Source organism: Phyllostomus discolor, chromosome 4 (assembly GCF_004126475.2).
Source record: "Phyllostomus discolor isolate MPI-MPIP mPhyDis1 chromosome 4, mPhyDis1.pri.v3, whole genome shotgun sequence".
NCBI lineage: Eukaryota > Metazoa > Chordata > Mammalia > Chiroptera > Phyllostomidae > Phyllostomus > Phyllostomus discolor.
In genome coordinates, this window is record NC_040906.2 from 87943269 (window position 1) to 87964493 (window position 21225).

Here is a 21225-nt window from a genome sequence, read left to right on the forward strand (position 1 = left end):
ACATATTTGTGAATTTTCTGGTTTTCCTTCTACTGTTCATTTCTAGTTTTATTTCATTGTGATTAAATACAATGCTTTTTATGATTTTAATCTTTTAAATAAAGATTTCTATGACTTACCATGTTCCATCTGAAGAATGCTGTGGGTGATCTTGAGAAAATTTTGTCTTCTGCTGTTGTTGAGGTTTTTTAAATATATCTACCAGATCCAATTAGCCTAAAGAGATATTTAAGTCCTTGATTTCCTAATTTATCTTTCACCTGGTTGTTCAATTCATATTGAAAGTGAAATTTTGAAGTATCTTATTGTTATTTTAGAGCTATTTCTTCCTTCAAAACTGTCAATTTTTTGTTTACTTTTTTCTCAATTACAGTTAACATTAAATATTATATTATTTCAGGAATGTTTTCTTCATATACTTAGGAACTCTAATATTTAGTGCATGATTTATATGTTTTTAATTATTATATGTTTATAATTATTATACCCTCTTGCTGTAGTTCACCTTTTATTACTATATAATGTCCTTCTTTCTCTCTTGTAAACTTTTTTTAATTTAAAGTATATTTTGGGCAGGTTCTCTTACAACAACTGCCTAAGAGGTGCACTGTAAGAAGCAACAACTGCTCTTCTTCCTCTCACCATCTGCTCTGCAGCCGCAAAGCAATGATCATGTGCGAGTACATCTCCATTCACATTGGCCAGGCTGGTGTCCAGATCTGCAGTGCCTCCTGGGAGCTCTACTGCCTGGAACATGGCATCCATCCCAATGGCCAGATGCTAAATGACAAGACTATTCGGTGATAAGATGACTCCTTCAACACCTTCTTCAGTGAGACAGGCACTGGCAGTCATGTGCCCAGCACAGTATTTGTAGACTTGGAACCCACAGTCATTGATAAAGTTCACACTGGTACCTACTGCCAGCTCTTCCACCCTGAGCAGCTGATCATAGACAAGGACTATGCTGCCAATAACTATGCCTGTGCACACTACACCATTGGCAAAGAGATCATTGACCTTCTCCTGGACTGAATTGGAATCTGAATCGGAAACTGGCTGACCAGTGCACAGGTCTTTCGGGCTTCTTGGTTTTCCACAGCTTTGGTAGGGGAACTGGTTATAGGTTCACCTCCCTGCTGATGGAACATCTCTCTGTTGATTATGGGAAGAATTCCAACTGGAGTTCTCCATTTACCCAGTCCCCCAGGTTTCCACAGCTGTAGTTGGGCCCTACAATTCCATCCTCACCACCCATACCACCCTGGAGTCCTGGAGCACTCTGATTGTGCCTTCATGGTTGACAATGAGGTCATCTATGACATTTACCATGGAAACCTCAATATCAAGCACCCAACCTACACTAACCTTAATAGGTTGATAGTTCAAATTGTATCCTCCATCACTGCTTCCCTCAGGTTTGATTGAGCCCTGAATGTCAATCTGATCAAATTCCAGACCAAATTGGTGCCCTATCTCCATATCCACTTCCCTCTGGCTCGTATGCCCCTGTCATCTCTGCTGAGAAAGCCTACCATGAACATGTTTCTGTAGCAGAGATCATCAATGAGTGCTTTGAACCAGCAAACAAGATGGTGAAATGTGATCCTTGCCATGGTAAACACTTGGCTTGCTGCCTATTGTACCATGGCAACATGGTTCCCAAAGATGTCAATGCTGCCAATGCCACCATCAAGACCAAGAGTACCATCCAGTTTGTGGACTGGTGCCCCACTGGCTTCAAAATTGGCATGGATTACCAGTCTCCCACTGTGGTGCCTGGTGGAGACCTGGCCGAAGTACAAGTGGTGTGCATGCTGAGTAACACCACAGCTATTGCTGAGACCTTGGCTCACCTGGACCACAAGTTTGACCTAATGTATGTCAAGCATTCCTTTGCCCACTGGTATGTGGGTGAGGGCATGGAGGAAGGAGAGTTTTCTGAGGCCCGTGAGGACATGGTTTTCCTAGAGAAGGATTATGAGGAGGTTAGGGTGGATTCTGTTGATGGAGAGGGTGAAGAAGAAGGAGAGAAGTACTAAAGTTAAAATGTCACAATGGTGCTACTTTTACAGGGAAGCTTATTCTGTTTTAAACGTCAGTTAAGTTATATGTAGCAGTGTATACTCATATACAATTACTGGCCTGTGCTTTAAAACATGATGCTTTGTTATAGACCTAACCAGTCCATTTCTCTGATGGGTTTGAATAAAGTATTCCCTGTCTTAAATTAAAAAAAAGTGTATTTTGCCTGATATTAGTATAGCCAACGTGCTCTCTTTTGGTTACTATTTGTAAGGCATATATTTTTCTATCTTTTCATTTTCAACCTGTATGTGTTACTAAATCTAAAGTGAGTCTTTTGTAGACGGTGTATAGTTAGATCCTATGTGTTTTTTCAGCTTTATTGAGGTATAATTAACAAATATAATTGTAAAATATTTAAAGTGTACATCATGGTGATTTGCTTTAAGTACACATTGTAAAAGGATTCCTCCAATCTAGGTAATTAATACATTCATCACCACACATATTTAACTTTTTTTGTGAGAACATTTAAGTTCTACTTTCTTGGCAAATTTATATTATATAATACAGTGTTATCAACTATAGTCATGTTTATCATTAGATCTTCAGATCGTATTCATTTCATAGCTGAAACTGTTTTTTTAAACCATTTTGTTTGTGATTTTAGTTCATTTACCTTCATAATAATTACTCATAAGAAAGAACCTTACTGTTGCTATTTTGTTATTTGTTTGCTGTAGACCTTATAGATATTTGTCTTTCATTTCCTCCATTACTATCTTTCTTAGTTGATTTTTGCAGTTACATGTTTGATCTTCTTTTTGTTTATATTTTCCTTGCAGTTTCATGGGGATTGTCTATAACATCCTAAAGTTATAACAATTTACTTAAACTGATATAACTTCACTTCAGTGGTATATACTAAATCTTTACTGCTTTACAGGCCCACTCTCTTCCACTTTATGTCACAAATTTATCTATATATATTATATACTCATTAACATGGATCTAATTTTTTATGCATGTGTCTTTTAAATCTATAGAAGACTTCTGGTCAAGATGGCAGCATAAGCAGACATGGCTCACCTCTTCACACAACCACACCAAATTACAACTAAATATAAAACAACCATCATTCAAAACTGTCAGAAACCTAGTTGAATGGAAGTCAGACAACTACAAAATTAAAGAAACCACATCCATCCAGACTGGTAGGAGGGATACAGATGTGAAACTGGTTGGTTCCTCACCCACATGTGGTGGATAAAAATTCTGGAGGGTATCTTGGAAATGAGGAATCCCAGCCCCACACCAGGCTCCCCAGCCCAGGGTTCCAGTGCCAGAAAGATAAGTCCCTACAACTACTGGCTGCAAAAGCCAGTGGGGATTGAGTTGGTAGAAGAAACTGCTGGACCCCCATGCATTTTCCCTTAAAGAACCCACACATGAAATCACCTACTCAGATTCACTCCCTCTGAGCTCCAGCACTAGGATAGTAGTTTGAAAGGCATCAGTGAAATATACAGAGAAACTGAAGTGTCTGGCATTAAGGCAAGCAGAGGCCATTGTCCCTTTTCTGAACCCTCCCCCACACAGCTGGCAAGCTGGTGCCATAACTGATACTCCATCAACCTGGCTAACACTGTTTGATCTGCTTTAGGGATCCCCAGAGACGCCACCCGATCCAACTTAAGGCCCACTGGAGCTGCTTTTCCATGTGAATGGCTGGTCTTGGCTCAGGCTTCACAACTTCCTAAATCATCTCAAATAAGCAACAAGTGGCTCCAGAGAATGCTGGATCTGGCACTAGCAGCAGCCAGCTTAGATTCACAGCTTTGCTTTGCCTGGGAATCTCTAAGCCAAGCACAAGTAGAACCCATCCAGACTGTTTTACAGCTATGCAGGGTGGTCCCAGGAAAAACACAGGTGGGGGCTGACCTTGGTCTGCACATCCCAGGAAACCAAAGGGCCAGAACACCCAGTGGACAGCTACATACCACACTGGAGCACCACCACCCTGCCCGTGCACAGCTGATCCTCTATGGAAGGTGGAGGTTTGTGGTAATTGGTCACAGACAATCCTTGAAGCTAGCTGGCCTGGATAAATCCCTCCTATTGATCTGCCAACAGCAACCAAGACTCAACTACAATAGGAGGGTGTACTCAGCCCACACAAAGGGTGTATCTTGAGTACTCAGCTTGGGTGATAGGAGAGGCTGTGCCACTACAGGACACCTACTATATTAGGCCACACTACAAGACACAAAGTCAAAATAGCTCTACCAAATATATAGAAACAAATATAGGGAGGTTGCCAAAATGAGGAGACAAAGAAATACAGCCCAAATGAAAGAACAAATCAAAACTACTGAAAAAGAGCTAAATGAAATGAAGATTAGTAATCTATCAGATGCAGAGTTCAAAACACTGGTTATAAGGATGTTCAAGGAACTTAGTGAATACCTCAACAGCATTAAAAAGATCCAGTCAGAAAGGGAGGATATGCTAATTAAATAAAGAGCAATTTACAAGGAAACAACAGTAGAGTGGTTGAAGCTGAGAATCAAATCAATGATTTGGCACATTAGGAAACAAACAAACAAACAACAACAAAACAATCAGAACAACTCAAAGAAAAAAGAATCCAAAAAAATATGAGGCTTGTATAAGTGGCCTCTGGGACAATTTTAAGAGGTCTAACGTTCACATAATAGGGGTTCCAGAAGGAGACAAGAAAGTACAAGAAAGTGGAAATCTATTTTAAAAAAATAATGAAAGAAAAGTTCCCTAATCTGGTGAAAGAAATAGACATGCAAGTCCAGGAAGCAGAATCCCAAACAAGATGGATGCAAAGAAGTCCTCTCCAAAGCACACCATATTTAAAGTGCCAAAGGTTAAAGATAAAGAGAGACTCTTAAAAGCAGCAAGAGGAGTTAGTTACCTACAAGAGAATTTCTATAAGACTGTCAGCTGATTTCTCAAAAGAAACTTTGCAGACTAGAAGGGATTGGCAAGAAATATTCAAAGTCATGAAAAGCAGGGACCTACAGCCAAGATTTCTCTACCCAACAAAGCTATCATTTAGAGTCAAAGAGCAGATCAAGAGCTTCCCAGACAAGAGAAAACTAAAGGAGTTCATCATCACTACACCATTATTATACAAAATGTTCAAGGGACTTATTTAAGAAAAAGAAGATCAAAATTATGAACAATAAAATGGCAAAAATGTATATCTACCTACAACTGAACTTAAAAAAGAAACTAAGCAAAGAAGAACAGAAACAGAATCATGGATATGGAGAGTATTTTGATCGTTGCCAGGTGGGAGGGGCATATGGAGAAGAATAGGTGAAGAGGTGATGGGATTAAGGAGAACAAATAGGTAGTTACAGAATAGCCATGGGGATATAAAGTACATTATGAGAAATAGAGTAGCCAAAGAGCTTATACGCATGACCCATGTATGTGAACAATGGTGGGTGGATTCCCTGAGGGAGTGAGGGTGCTGGTTGGAGTGGGGGAAAGGAAGAAAAATCAGGACAACTGTGATAGATAATCAATAAAGGAGAAAAAATCTATAGAAGAATAAGGGTGGAATTACAAACTAAAACTATAGTACTACTGGTTTTTATATTTGTTCATTTATTTACCTTTATAGGAGAACTTTATATTTTCATATGGCTTTGAGTTACTACCTGGTATCTTTTCAATTCAACTTGAAGGATTCTTTAGCACTTTTTATAGGGCAGGTCTAGTGTCAATGAACTCCCTCAGTTTTTGTTTAATGAAAATGTTTTAATTTCTCTCTTATTTTTGAAGGACAGTTTTTGCTGTATATAGATTTCTCCATTGACAGGTTTTTTTCTAGCAGTATAAATATATCATCTTACTGCTTTGAGTCTTGCAAGATTTTGCTGAGAAATCTGTTGACAGTCTTATTGAGGATCCCTTGTACTGGGTAAGCTTCTTTTCCTTTTCTGGTTTGAAGATTCCCTGACTTTGGATTTGACAGTTTGATTATAATGTGTCTCAGCATGGGTCTCTTTATCTTAGTTGGGGTTCATTGAGCTTCTCACATTTGTATATACATTCTTTAAATTTTGGAAGTTTGGGGCCATTATTTTTTCAAATAATTTTTCTGCCCTCTTATGTCTTTGTTCTTCTGGGACTCTCATAGTATATTAATTTTTTTATGCTGTCCCCAGAAGTCTCTTAGGCTCTCTTCTAATTTTTTTTACCTTTTTTCTTTCTGCTTCTCAGACTTGACAGTTTCATATTTGTGTTATAGTTTTCTGATTCTTTCTTCTGTTGAATACCTCTGGTGAATTTTTCAATGATATTATTGTATTTTTCAGTGCCAGAATTTTTATTTGGTTCTTTTAAATAAGTACATCTCCTGTTGGTATTCTCATTATGTTCATATATCATTTTTCAGAATTCCTTAGTTCTTTAGTTCTGTATTCCTTTTATTCTTACGCATATTTGAGACAGTTGTTTTAAGGTCTCTGTGTAGCAAGTACAATGCCTGTGTTTATTCAGGGACAGTTTATGGGGACATTTTATTTTATTCCTTTGAATGGGCCATATTCCCCTGTTTCTTTGCGTGCTTTGTGGTATTTTGTTGAAAACTGAGCTCTTGGAAAATAGACACTTCTCCTAGCCTTTGAAAACTGGCTCTGTACAAGGGAAAAGTTTTACTAATCAACCTGGTGTGAAGACTAAGGTGTACTCAGGCCTTTCTGGACATGTCTCTTCCTTGGGCACATGTGTGTGCTGTTTGCCAGTTCTCCCATATACATGGCTGCTTTTAAATGTCTTGATTTCCATAGAGTCTCACTCTTCTTCCTCTCAGGACCTTAGTTGTTTTATTGCATTTCTCAATCAGTAATCTTTTGTCTTGTGGCCCTGCAGGTCTGTCAGCCCTTGCAATTTTCATGGGCTGTTCCAGCTGTGTTCAGTGGCTCCAAGCTGTGCTCCTAGTGGCCATCTGAGTTCCAAGTTAGATGATGCAGAGACCAATCCATCAGGGAGCCCCAGGACAAATTAGAACATTCAAATTTGGTTGGTTCTATTCTATCTAGTTTGCAGGAGGGAACTGGGCACCAGGACACCATTTCCCCCAAAGTGTGCTATGCCAGGAAGTGGTTGGGGAAAAAATGAGTGAAGACCCCATGAAATTTCCTACTATTTTGAATCTTTCTCTCAGTTGGGCATTCACTTGTTTGGTATAGATCTTGACTGATTTCTAGAGCTCCTATAATGCTATTTTATCCAGTCTCTATTGTTTATTTAATATTTCAATGGAGAACCAGGGCTAGTGATTTTTAGTCTACCTTCTTGCTGATGTTTGGCCTGCATTCATTAGTTTTGATATGTTCTATTTCATTTTCATTACTCTCAAACTATTTTTTAAATTTTCCCTGTGATTTCCTTTTGACCCATTCTTCAGTTGACCCAGTCAGGTATATGTTGTTTAATTTCCACATTTTGGTGAATTTCCCCAATTTTTTAAATTTTAATTATTTGTAACTTAATTCTTTTGTGGTGAGAGAATTCTTTGTATGATTTCCATCTTTTTAATTTTATTTAGGATTGTTTTATGGCCCAGCATATGGTCTATCCTAGAGAATGTTTTAGGTGTGCTTCAGAGAATGTGATTCTGCTATTATTGGGTGAAGTGTTTGATAGACATCTTTTAGGTCTAGGTGATTTATAGTGTTGTTGAAGGCTTCTATCTATCCCACTTATTGAAAGTGGGGTTGAAGTCTCCAACTATTATTATGCAATTAACTGTTTCTTGGCTTCTTGATTCATCATAAAATTCTTCAATCTTTCAATATTTTCTTGGTACCATCATTAGTAAATGATATCTATATAGTCAGCTAGGGCTATCATAACAAAATACCATAGACTTAGTGGCTTAAACAACAGAAATTTATTTTCTCACAGTTCTTTAGAATGAAAAGTCTAAGATCCAGATTCTGGCAGAGTTGAGCTTCTACTGAGAGCTCTCTTCATGGCTTGCAGATTGCTGCCTTGTTACATATGGATTTTTCTCTAAGTGTGTGCAGAAATGAGAGAGAGAGAGAGTGTGCTCTAGTGTCTCCTAAGACACTAACCCTATCAGATCAGGGCCTCAATCTCATTATCTTAACTACTTCTTTACTCCAAATATGGCCTTACTCCAGAGTTGAAGGTTGGAGCTTCAACTATGAATTTTGAAAAAATACAAAGATTTAGTGCTTCTACCTTTAATAGCTTCTACTTTCAAGCATACCTCATGATCACAATATATCTGCTGCTATTCCAACATTTACTTCTATGATCTAGACAAGAGAAAGCAGGTAAGGGTAGAAGGGCACTTGCCAGATGAGTAAGATTTCTTTTAAAGAAGATTTCCCTAAAGTGCCACTCAGATTTCACTTAATGTTATGGGCCAGAGCCTTGCCACAGGGTTACCCTATTTGTTAGGAAGGCTGTTAAGGGTGGTTTTTGTTTTGTAGCTAAGCACATTGTTCCCTCAACAAAATTAGGGTTTGTTTAGTAAGGAGAAACATCCTCCTCATGGATATTGGCCTTGTGGGCCCCTACCATGTTATACAATCTTTCTATCCATGGAACACATTTAGCCTGCCCCACATCTCATCCAGTGATTGATTGTATTATGCTCAATGTCCAGGCTCCCTGGATGGTGTGTAGTACTTGCCATCAAGATAGGATGTCAGGACCTATAAATTGAAAAAGAAGTCAACAGTCCCAAACACACCTGATACACAATGGTGGAGGATGAGATGTCCACAACAAAGGGTCATTTAGAGAAGAGATAGTAAGGAGAACAGTGCAACAACTGACCCAGGATATGATCAGATGCTGCTTGGGCAGTGTAGCAAATGCCTTGGTTAGCCCACGAGACAATCCTGGTTCTGATTTCTGTGTTGGTCTTCTGGGTCTGTTATCCTCCATTCTCACAGCTGCTGTGAACATTGAGGAGATGTCCCTCCCAGAAACCCTAATCAGGGCTTTAGCAGCTTGCTTCCTGTTGGCCTGAGTATATGATCAGGGCCCTGTAGCCAGCTTTTTAATTTTATTTTTTGATAGTATAGGTACTTAATTTACTTATAGAATATATCCCTCTGGTCAAATTTATGTGTAAGCTGTGGAGAAAAGGGGACACTAGTGCACTGTTGGTGGGACTGCAGACTGGTACAACCACTATGGAAAACAGTATGGAACTTCCTCAGAAAACTAAAAATGGATCTGTCTTTTGACCCAGCAATTCCACTGCTGGGACTATACCCTAAGAACCCTAAAACACCAATACAAAAGAACCTCTGCACCCCAATGTTCATAGCAGCACAATTTACAATAGCTAAGTGCTGGAAGCAACCTAGATGCCCATCAGTAAATGAATGGATCAAAAAACTATGGTACATTTACACAGTGGAATTCTATACAGCAGAAAGAAAGAAGGAGCTCCTACTCTTTTGCAACAGCATGGATGAAGCTGGAAAGCATTATGCTAAGCGAAATAAGCCAGGCAATGAAAGACAAATACCATATGACCTCACCTTTCACAGGAACCTAAACAACAAAACAAAGAAACAAGCAAAATATAGTCAAAGAGACTGAAATAGAGGACAGAATGACAGTGACCAGAGGGGAGAGAAGAGGGAATTTCAGGGGAGAATGGGAAAGGTTAACAGGAACAAATTTAAAGGACACATTGACAAAAACTAGGAGAAGGATGGTAATGGGGAGGGAAGTGGGGAGGGATGGGTGGGTGAGCTGGAATGGGAGTAAAAGGGAGAAAACTGTACTTGAACAATGATTAAAATAAAAATAAAATAAAATAAAATAAAACCATAAAAAAATTATGTGTAAGCAACCATAGCCCAATAACTTGCCTCCTCATGGCTTTTTGTTTTATTTTTATTATAAAGCGTATCATTCATAAAATAGCGAATATAATTTCATGGACATTTAAAAACGGAAACAAACCTCCATTTTCCCCAGTGGCACTTAAAATCCTGACTTTGTATGTTCACATATCCCTTTACAATATGTTTAATTTTGTCTGTTTCTGCACTTTTCTTCTACAATTTGAGTTTTCCCTTTCAACATTATGTTTCTGAGTTTCAACCATGTTGATTCACATGGCTGTTTTTATTTTATTTTCACTGCTGGTTGTATTTTTTGTTTTAGGAAATTTGTTAATTAATTCTACAGCTGAGGATGGCTACCATTCTTATTTTTTTATGAATACTGCTGCTCTGAAGATTTTTTGCAACTGACCTCTAGTGTATAAGTTCAAGAATTTCTCCAGAGAATATACCCTGGGGCAGAATGCTGGGGCATGGAATGTGCACAATTCACTGTTTCTTTCCAGACTATTTTCAACAGTGGTTTGCCAGTTTGAAGCACCCTTAGTGCTATTCGACATCCTGCCCAACGCTTGGTGTTTTCTGACTTTGAAATTTTTGCTAGCCTGAGAAATTTTATCTCATAGTCTAAATTTGTATTATCCTGATTACTAATTAAGTTTGAACAATGTTTATAAGTTTATGAGCCATTTGTGTTTCCACTTCTGGGCAATGCCTCTTTGATTATTGTGCCTATTATTTGATTGAATGGTTTATCCTGTCTTCACTGATTTATGGAAATTCTTAATATTTTCTGGACAATAATTCCATGGCAATTATATTTACTACAATGACTATTTTTTTAATCTGAAAATTTTGGGCTCTGTAATTGTCATTTGAAAAATAGGTTCAAGTGGGAAGGTGACACAATCTGATTTTTCTGGTAGGTTTGCCCCTGTCATCTGTCAGAAAACTCTCAATGGAGGAGGATAAGAAAAGGCCTGAAGTTCCATTTCTTTATCCTCTGCTAAGACTGCTTCTTCCCATTCACAATACAGAGAACAGAGGGGATGAGAGCAGCTGTATTAAACTTTTCAAGGTTCCAAATGACAGGATCAGGATCCTCAGTTAATTTAGAATTCAAGCTGTAAGCAGAGTTGTATTTCCCTTCTTCTCTGACTCTCTCTTGGGTTTTCTCTTTCTTATAGCACTTGGCTCAAAGCAGCAGAATGAGCGGAGTCAACACATGTCAATAACCTGTCCCCCTTTCCACCATGTGCCCTAACATACTGCCTTGGTTGACATGGAATCCAGTTCCCAAAACACTACAGGAAACAATTTGACCAAACATTTCACTACCACATAACTAAACTGGTGATAACTTTTCTACCTGCCAGGTCTTGACTTTCACAGCCCCAAACCTAACCCTCTCCATTCAGTCAATTTTAAAACTTTAGATTCTGTAACTTGTAGCCAATACTCTGAAATAGCAAATTAGAATCAATTAATATCATTTAAGATCTGATGGGCAATCTGGGGCTGACATGGTGTCTTCATGAGGTCCTTAGGGTTGTAGGCTCCTTTTGTATTTCTGCTCAATGGGCAGTTAGCCTTCACAAGGGGGCTGCCTGAGCTTCAGTCTGCATATCCACTTTCAAGGCAGCAAGGAGGTGAAAAACACAAGGCAAAAGAAGAGGGGTCAACTGATTCAGCTTTCCCTCCCTTTTTTTTTTTTTTTTTTTTTTTTGCTTTATAAGCATTTAGGGACTTTTAGGCATATGGATAAAAAAAGAGGGGTTCTATAGAAAGTAAACTCACAGGATGATCTGATCATAAATCCCCAACTAGACAGGTCATAGTGGGTAGTCATGCCCCAGGCATATAACTTTTTTTGTAAAAAGTTTATTTTTGTCTTAAATAAGCCCTATCCATTGTTTCTGTGCATCAGAAATAAGCTGTAACCACCCTCAAGAAAGCATAAATTTATCTACTACCCCGTAACCCAAACCTCACCTTGCTTTTTCCCACCTCCATGTAATCTTCTTTATGTTCCCCCCTTAATTTCAAATGCATAAAAGAAACTGCAAAACTGTTATTCTCCAGAGCATTTGAGATCTTGTTCTCTGGCATTTGTCATTTGTTTGGCTCAAATAAACTCTTACAAATATTCTTTACAGGTTTGGACATTCCTTATGTCAACAGATGGGAAAGATGATGGATTTCACTATCAGGTTAATAGAATATAACTTCAAAGAATACTCTTCCAGTGTGGACAATGCAGTGGCACATTGAAGCAAATGTTAAAACAGAAACATTTAACCTACAAAGAAATTTATAATAATAATTTAAAACTTCATCAGGCAGGATTATTTCATTTTAAAACACTAAGAAATAGGACCATTAGGAAACCAAAATCAACTTCCAAGGGTACTGAAAGGAATGTAGGACAAAAAAGAGGGGTGAGCAGTCAAGATGACAGGCAGATAGGTAAACACTGGGTTCAGAATCTCCCACAACCACATCAAATTTACACCTAAACTACAGAATAACTACCATTCAGAACTGCCTAAAATCTAGCTGAACAGAAGTTCCACAACTAAGGATATATAGAAGAAGCCACATAGAGACTGGTAGGAGGGGTGGAGACGCAGAATGGGTTGATCCCATACCCAGGCATGGCAGTTAAAAACTGGGAGGGATAGCTTAGCTTCAGAGGCCACTTCATTGAGGAGCCAAGGCTGGTCCCAGCCCTATGCCAGAACACCCAACCCAGGGTTCCAGTGCCCAGAAGAGAAGTCCCCATAATGTCTGCCCATGGAAACCAGTGGTGATTATGACTGAGTGAGAAGTCTCCTGCAGTCCCAGGTATGGACTTACTTGGACTTGTTCACTCTGAAATCCAGCAGTGGGACAGCAGCATGAAAGGTCCCATGGATATATGGGGAGGAAGTGAATTGTCCGGCTTCAGGACAAAGGTTGGAGGAACAGTTTTCTCCCACACAGAAGTGTTGGCTCTAGCCATTGATTCTTTTCTGAGCCTTCCCCTTACAGTGCAGTAGGCAGACACCACATCTGAGTTTCCATCACCATAGCTCACAGTGTTACCCATGCCCTGATATTCCCTGTGACCCCACCCCAGAGAACTTCCAGGCCCACCAGAAACCACTATTTTAAGTGGTTTTCCCATACAAATGGCCTCTCGGCGTATGCTTTAGACTTCCCTAAAAACTCTTGAATAAGCAGCTTCTGGCCTCTACATACTCTATACCTCTTGCTAAGTGACCTCTGACCTGGTACTGTTGGCAGCAAGCCTCAGTTTGAAGTGTGGCCTCTGCTGGGCACCTCCAAGCTCAGCACAAGTACAAACACCTGCAGATCATTTTGTAGCTCATGCTGGGTGGCCAAGATCAGGGTATAGGCAGAGGATGACCTTGTCCTGTACCTCCTAGGAAGCCCCAGAACCAGCATACCAAGTGAATAGCTTTGGACCATGCCAAATTACAACTCAATGACCTCCATGAGTGTCATACTCATGGACGTGGAAGACACCAGAACCCCACTGAAATGAGTCCTGCTTCTTTGGGTGGGTCCTTCCCTGCACAGATGCTCCTACACTGTAGTCATAACCAGTCTTCACAACCAATAGACTTGGTGGTCAGTCCATCCCTGTGAAGTGCCAACAGCAAACAAAGCTCAATTAAACAGGATGCACACAGCCCACACAGTGTAGGAGGAGCATACCCAGAGTACCTGAGTTTGATGTCAGTGTGCCACTACGCCCTACAAACACTTACTACATAAGGCCACTCTACCAAGATGGGGAGATGTAGCAGCTCTACCTAATACACAGAAACAAACATAGGGAAACAGCTAAAATGCAGAGACAAAAAACAGGCCCCAAATGAAAGAAGAAGAGAGGCTTCCAGAAAAAGAATTAGATGAAATGGAGGCAAGAAAACTACCAGATACAGAGTTCAAAACTGTTTATAAGGACCTTAGTGAGAATTTCAATAACATACAAAAAACATGGAAACGATAAAAAAGAACCAGTCTCAAAATGAAGGATACACCAACCAAAATGAAGAGTAATATACAGGAACTCAACAATATAATAGATGAAGTAGAGAATTAAATCAGTGACCTAGAAGACAAGGAAGCAGAAAACACCCAATCAGAACAGCAAAAAAATAAAAATAAAAAAATAAATCCAAAAAGTGAAGATAGTGTAAGACCCCTCTGAGACAATTTCAAGCATACCAACATTCACATCATGGGGGTGCCAGAAGCAGAAGAGAAAGAGCAAGAAATTGAAAACCAATTTGAAAAAATAATGACAGAAAAATTCCCTAATGTGGTGAAGGAAATAGAAATATATGGTGACTGAATGGATAACAAAACAAGACTCTCATATGTGTTGTCAAGAGACAGACACTAAACTGAAAGACACGCAGAGACTGAAAGTAAAGGGATGAAAAAAGATACTTTATGTAAATGGAAACAAAACAAAAACCTGGGTAGAATACTTATACCAGACAAAATAAAATTTAAAACAAAGGCTATAACAAGAAACAAACAAGTACCCAGCAACCCCACTTTTGGGTATTTATATCTCCCAAAACCCAAAACACTGAATTAAAAAGACATACATCCATATGTTCATTTCAGCATTATTTACAACAGCCAAGATATAAAAGCAACCTAAATGTTCACCAACAGATGAATGGATAAAGAAGAAATGATGTATATGAGGTCTGTTCAGAAAGTATCCAGCCATGTAATATGAAAAATAGAGACATTTATTGAAGAAGATACAAGATACAAGAAACATTGTACATAGGACAATGGTTCCAGTATCCTTCAAAGTAGGCACCCTGGGACCTCACACAGTTCTCCCAGCATCTCTTCCACTGTTTAAAACACTCTGAAAAATCTTTTGTTGGAATCTCCATCAACAGCCCCTTCATAGTTTCCAGAATCTCATCTATGGTCTGAAATCTGCTCCCTTTCAAAAGTGATTTTAGTTTTGGGAAAAGCCAGAAGTTGCAGGGTGTCAAATCTGGGCTGTAGCAGAGTTGAGTCACCTAGGTGTTTCACCAAAAATTTCTGTGGGAGACGTGATGCATGAGTAAATGTATTATTTTGATGAAGCTCACCAGTTGCCTGTAATTGCAGCCTTTTGAATCATATGAACAGCTTCCATGGAGGAATGTTCAAGCTTAATGCAAAATTTGATGTGGATTGTTTGCTCTACTGATTTAGTCATTTTGGATGTGATGGTCACACTGTACAGTGCTCACTCAGTGACATCTACCACCCCCATGATTAGTACAGTGAAGTTGTCATTGTTCACACATGTACATTCAATTTAAAACAAAGGCTATAACAAGAAACAAACAAGTAACCAGCAACTCCACTTTTGGGTATTTATATCTCCCTAAATCCAAAACACTGAATTGAAAAGACATAATCCATATGTTCATTGCAGCATTATTTACAACAGAATGGAAGGGCACTCTCCTTGGTTGCCAAGTTACAGCAATATCTTGCAAACCATTCTTGTTATATTAACAATGGCTGGATTTTTTCTGAATAGACCTCATATATACAAAGGAACATGACTCAACCATAAAAAAGAATGAAATCTTGTCATCAGCAACAACGTGGATGGACCTAGATAGTATTATGCTGAGTAAAATAAGTCAGACAGAGAAAGACAAATGGCAGATGATTTCAGTTATATATGGAATCTAAAAAAACAAAAAACAAAAAACAAAATTAAATGAACAAGCAGAACAGAAACAGACTCTTAGATAGAGAGAACATTTTGATGGTTGCCAGAGGTAAGGCAGGCTGGGGGGATAGGTGAAAAAGTTGAAAGGATTAAGAAGTACAAGTTGGTAGTTACAGAATAGTCACGGGGATGTAAAGTACAGCATAGAAAATACAGTCAGTGATATTGTAATAACTATGTATGGTGTCAGTTGAGTGTTATGTTGATCAGGATGATCACTTTGTAAATTATGTAAGTGTCTAATCATGGGGTTATACACCTGAAATTAATATAATATTGTATGTTAACTCAAATTTAAAAATTAAAAAGATAAAAAAGAAGAAATTAGTATTTGTTGAATTATAAATATAGATTTTCCCAAAGACAGACATTATTTTCCCTCCAACTTCATTGAGGAATAACTGACAAATAAATTGTACATATTTATAGGGTACACTATGATGATATAGTACTTATACACACATATTATGGAATGGTTACCAAGATCAAGATAATACACCTATCACCTCACCTAGCTAAGGACATTAGTTACTATTCAATGACATATCTTCCTAATACAAAATAAACACCAAATCAGTGGTCAGGAATTCAAAATTTACATGCACAAAGAAGGCAAAGCAAAAAACTGAGGGTTTAGCCTGTCAAATATTTCCTTCAGTAACATTCTCTACAGAAGCACTACCAATTTTTACCCAGCAATGCCTCCTATACTGGCATTCAGGCACAGTGATACTAAGCGAAAGAACATTCTCCATTGCCTATAGGGGTTATCAATGGACAGCTGGAGACCTAAGGTTCCCTATATAGGTTGTCTTATCACATTTCAAATATGCATTTTCAGGGTGTGATTTTGTTTTGAAGCTCTTTCTCTTGAATATGTGCCCTATGGGTACAATTAACAGTAATAAATGAAACTCTAGCTTTGAGAAGCTAATCCAGCCCACCATACTTGAGAAACAGTACCTTGTGGAATATACTGAGGTTAGCTCACCTTCTAAGGGATTTCCCCCAAAAGTCACCTATCAATGTCTACTTACATGTCATTGGCCAGAACTTAGTCATGTGGTTAGCCCTCTCTTTGAGGGATTCTGGGAAATGTAGGTTTTGTTTTTGGTTTTTTTTTTAAGCTGGGCACAAATAGTTAAGCCTCAACAAAATCAGGGTTTTGTTAACAAGGAAGAAAAGAAATGATATCTTAGGTGGGCTATTCTAGTTAGTTGTAGCAGAAAGGAATTCATCTCATGCAGAATTGTTGTAATGGCTAAAGAAGCAAGTCTAGGCAATGTTCCCAGATGTAACTGCTTAATTGGTTTACTTAACCTCAAAAACAGTTTTTCTGAAGCCATGTTTGCCAGCAAAATAAGTGACTTCTGCCCAGCCTGTTTCTTCATTTTACTTCTAAATTAGAGCTTTCAGTGAGTGCATCTTATTGGTAGAAACAAGGTCACAGGTCTACAAGGAAGGCTTGGAAATGTAGTTTTAAAGAACTCAGCCTTAAGAATGTGTGAATCACAGTTGTGATGAGCCAGCATGTTTCATTGATTCTAAGACATGTGATTTTTTTTTCATTTTCATGTCTCTAAAATCAGAATGCTTCTGACAATTGGTGATGGCTCTTGGCCATTTGGCAGGTTTGACATTGTCTGCATGAAATTGCCTTAAAAGGTCAAGAAAGCAGCTTCACCAAAAGTGGGCAGATGGGGTATCAGTGGCTTGGAATAAAATTCTGGAGCCAACAGTGAAGAGCTCTGCTCATATATACTGCAAAACCGGTGTTCCCAATGTTCCCAAAGATAGCAGAGGGTACAGAACCTGCAACACAGACAATTCTGGGTCACAAAGGCACCCAGAAGAATTGTGCATGAGACACAAAGAACTTCTAAAAATGATCAAACTGATTATATTGCTTATATTTTCCTTTTTTAAGTATTCACAAGATATACCAATGCCTCAATACATATAAAGGAGATCTTTCAATATGAACAAAATGCAAATGCTAAGTGGTAAAAAAAATGTATAATAGTTTCATTGCCAGTGTTTTCCGTTATTGGTGTATAAAATAATGGTGAATCTTACAATTGATGGCATTTTAGGTTTGATGAAATACCTGTCACACCATAGAAAAAAGTTGAAAGAATTTTAGGTGACCATGGCAAATGTCTATTGTAAATTAGGGCAGTGAGGAAGGGTCTCTCTTCTCTTGGCCACCAGAGGTGGCACCATAGGAGCAGAGGAAGCAATGGTAATTATGGGGCACTGGACATATTGGGGTGTACCTGGTTTCACTGGGTCAGTTCTCAGGACACCCCTGGCTACACAGGGCAGAGCAGGGCAGGGAGCTGCCCAATGGGTTGGGACTGAGTCCTGAGTGATCCAAAGGAACAGGAGGGAAGCATGACTCCCTGAGAACCACGATAGGGTCCTGAAGGTGGTAGATGAGTGAAAGGTAGTGGCTGCTGTGTGCAGAAGCCTGCTTTTTCCTAGGGCTTTTCAGGCTCCAGAGCCTGCCATGACCACTCCTCCTTGGTTGCTCACAATTCACACACCATAGCAGGCTGTGTGTGTGCTCACACTTTTGTCTTCTTAGATCAAACCCTCAGCTCTGTGAGGATGGGGACTGTGTCTGTGTGGTCCCCAACACATAGTACAACTCAACAAATACTCATTAAATGAATGAATTAATAAGCTAACAAATAATAGGTATAAGATGAGGACAGTGAGACTTAGAGAAGCCATTTGCTCCAGGTCAAGGAAGGCCTCAGGCAACACCACAAGTAGCTCTGGAGTCGGGATGGCCCTGCAGTGTTGTCCCAAATTGAGGCATGGGAGGCAGGACTTTACAGCCTGTGTCAATCAGTCACTGAATGTAGACTGTACCAGAAAAGGAGACATAACAGCTAAGGGAACATTCCAGAGAAGTGGTCAGTTGCAACTTGTCAGCAGCCAACATTCTCTCAAATGTGGGAAAGTGCTTGGTCCTAAAGGGCATATCTGGACAGCATCCACTATACCCACAGAGGCTGTCATCTCTGGATGAAAGAAAAAATCATTCTGGGTGTTGGGGGGTGTGAGTCCATGGTTGTCTGAGTTGGCTCTGATCTTGTCAGGGGCATGCGCTATGTTTATCCAATGTCTGACTGTGCTTCTGTGCTGACTGTGCTGACTGTGCTGAGGCAAGAGACACTCAATGCATACTTGTTGCATTGGACTGAACTGAGGGGAGGGAACGATCATGAACAGAGCACTTACCATGTGTTGGCATTGTGCTGGACACATCATACACTGTATCTCGTTTAATCCTCAAAACTTCCTGGGAAGTAGGTCTCCTTTCACACGTAAAAGGCTAGTGAGGTTAAGATGCTAATCAAGGTCCCACAGGTAAATAGCAACAAAGGCAGGACTTGAAGGCAGACTTGTTTTACTTCAAAGCTCAAGCTGTTTCCTTGGTGGGCCTGGCCTTCACTAAAGCCTGGGCTTGGAGGTCCAAGAAGCAGTACTGACCCTGAGTCTGTGGAGCTTAAGTAAAGGAGAAGGACATCTGACCTCCTCTGTTAGGGAGAAGAAAGGCTTCCTGGAGAAGGGGACAATGAGTTGAGCCTTGTGAAATTATGCTAGGCAAAGTGGGGCTGGGGAGGAGGGCATTGAGCAGAGCACATTCTAAGAAGTGGGAACAGTAGGGAGGCAAAGAGCTGAGGCATAGAATACAGGCCCTGATGGCCTGTAGAGCTCCAGGTGGACACAGTCATGGGTGCACAGATTGATGAGCAAATGGTGCCCCTTCCTCTGGGTGGCAGCAGCTCCATTCTTGGTTCATGGCTTGGTAGGAGGAGCACGGGCTGGATTTCAGTTCCTCCAGTTTGCCTTGGTCTGCTACAGGCAGTACGCAAATGGTGCCACCACACGCTGCAGCCTCGGTGAAATGTACAGTGAATGCATCATCTGTGAGGACTAGAGAGAAGGACGTGGCACCCTTTCTTTCCATCCCTAAGCTCTGGCTCAGGAACAGGTAATGCCGGCACAAAATTGATTTCTTAATGTTTTCTCTCTCTGTGTAATCTCTATTTCCTTCCAGCTGATTCCCATTCCCAACACCCTATGACCATATTGGGTATTGTGGTCTCTATTTTTATGTTAGAACCCTTTCTCAGATGTTGAGTGAGGGGCTAATCAGCTGATTGGTAGCTCAGAATGTTTGGAAGGGGATTGACTGTCACTGCAGGCTGATCTGGCTGGGCTGTTTACTGGGGAATCCCCAATGTTGAATTCTTCAGTATCCTGCTTCAAGGGTGAAGGCTGAAGAGCTTTCATTATAGGAATGGAACTGGGTGGGGTTGGGAGCAGGGAAGGGAGAGAGTTAAATGGGGTAATGAGTCAGAAGCTTAAACACCTTGGCTGTGCCCCTGCAGGGGCAGGGATCTATGCAGTCTCACTCCTTGCTTTCACCATTTCTCTGGAGTAGCAGCCCCCTGGGGAAAAGGTGGTACATGTGGACTCCCTGCAGATGCTGGTGCTTGTAACTGGGGGAGTTTCTAGGTGGGGCTCTAAGAAGATAACAGGCTCTTGTTTGGTTCGTGGAGGGAAGGCACTATGACAAAGTGCATGTGGCTGTCACCCAGGGCAATTCACTGACTGCAGAGTGGGAAGCAGGGCAGTTCTCATCAGAATAAGAATACTTGACTGACAGGAGAATCTCAGGGGAAGAGAAGAGAATTGGCAGAAGGCAGTAGTGAGATCTTTGGAGTAGGGGAAACTGAGGTTCAAATCTCAGCTCCTCCACTTGTTAGTCATATATTCCTAGTCAGGTTGCCTGATCTCTGGGCCTTCGTGGACCTCCATAGTCTTATCTGTGAACTGGGCACATCAGTTGTCTCACAGCGCCAGTGTGAGAACTAGACAAGCTAGTAAACATAAAGTTCCCATGCATTGCTTGGAACATGCTAAGGATTGGATATACAGTAGTTATTTGTTAGAATCTACCCACCCTGTCTGGGCTATCTGGTGAATGATAAATTTTGATAATGGAAGTGAGCTTTGCTTTAAGAGCACCAAACCAGTCATGCCCAAATGTATCAGTCTGACTATTTGAATCCTAAATAAACACTTTTTAAAAATCTTTTCATTTTGGAATAATTTTAGAATTACAGAAAAGTTGCCAATATAACACAGAGAATTCCAATATACTCTTCACCCAGTTTCCTCCATTGACAACATCTGAGATTACTGTGCACATTTGTCAAGACTGAGAAGGTGAGATTGTACAGTGTTATAAGGAAACTCCAGTCTTATCTGATCTGAAGGAACATCTTTGAGAAATCACTGTCTTCTCTTGAGAGAGCAAGTGAAGTTATTGACAGAGAAACTGCACCATGGTGCTGGAGGTGACCAGTACGGACCATTAACCAATGGGATTCAAAGAATAAAAATGTGATTTAGCCGCGTTTGCAGGGTAGCAGGGTGATGATGAGGCAACTGAAAACTAGGAGGCCTCAGTTCCTGCTTCAGTCTGCTTTTAATCTGCATTTTAGCAAGTCTACTTACCCATACCTC

The 21225-nt window shown here is 39.9% G+C and overlaps 1 pseudogene; it reads left to right on the forward strand.

Annotated features, from left to right (window-relative positions):
• Nucleotides 1-672: 672 nt before the first annotated feature.
• Nucleotides 673-2090, forward strand: LOC114514373 (annotated as a pseudogene).
• The last annotated feature ends 19135 nt before the right edge of the window (nucleotides 2091-21225 follow it).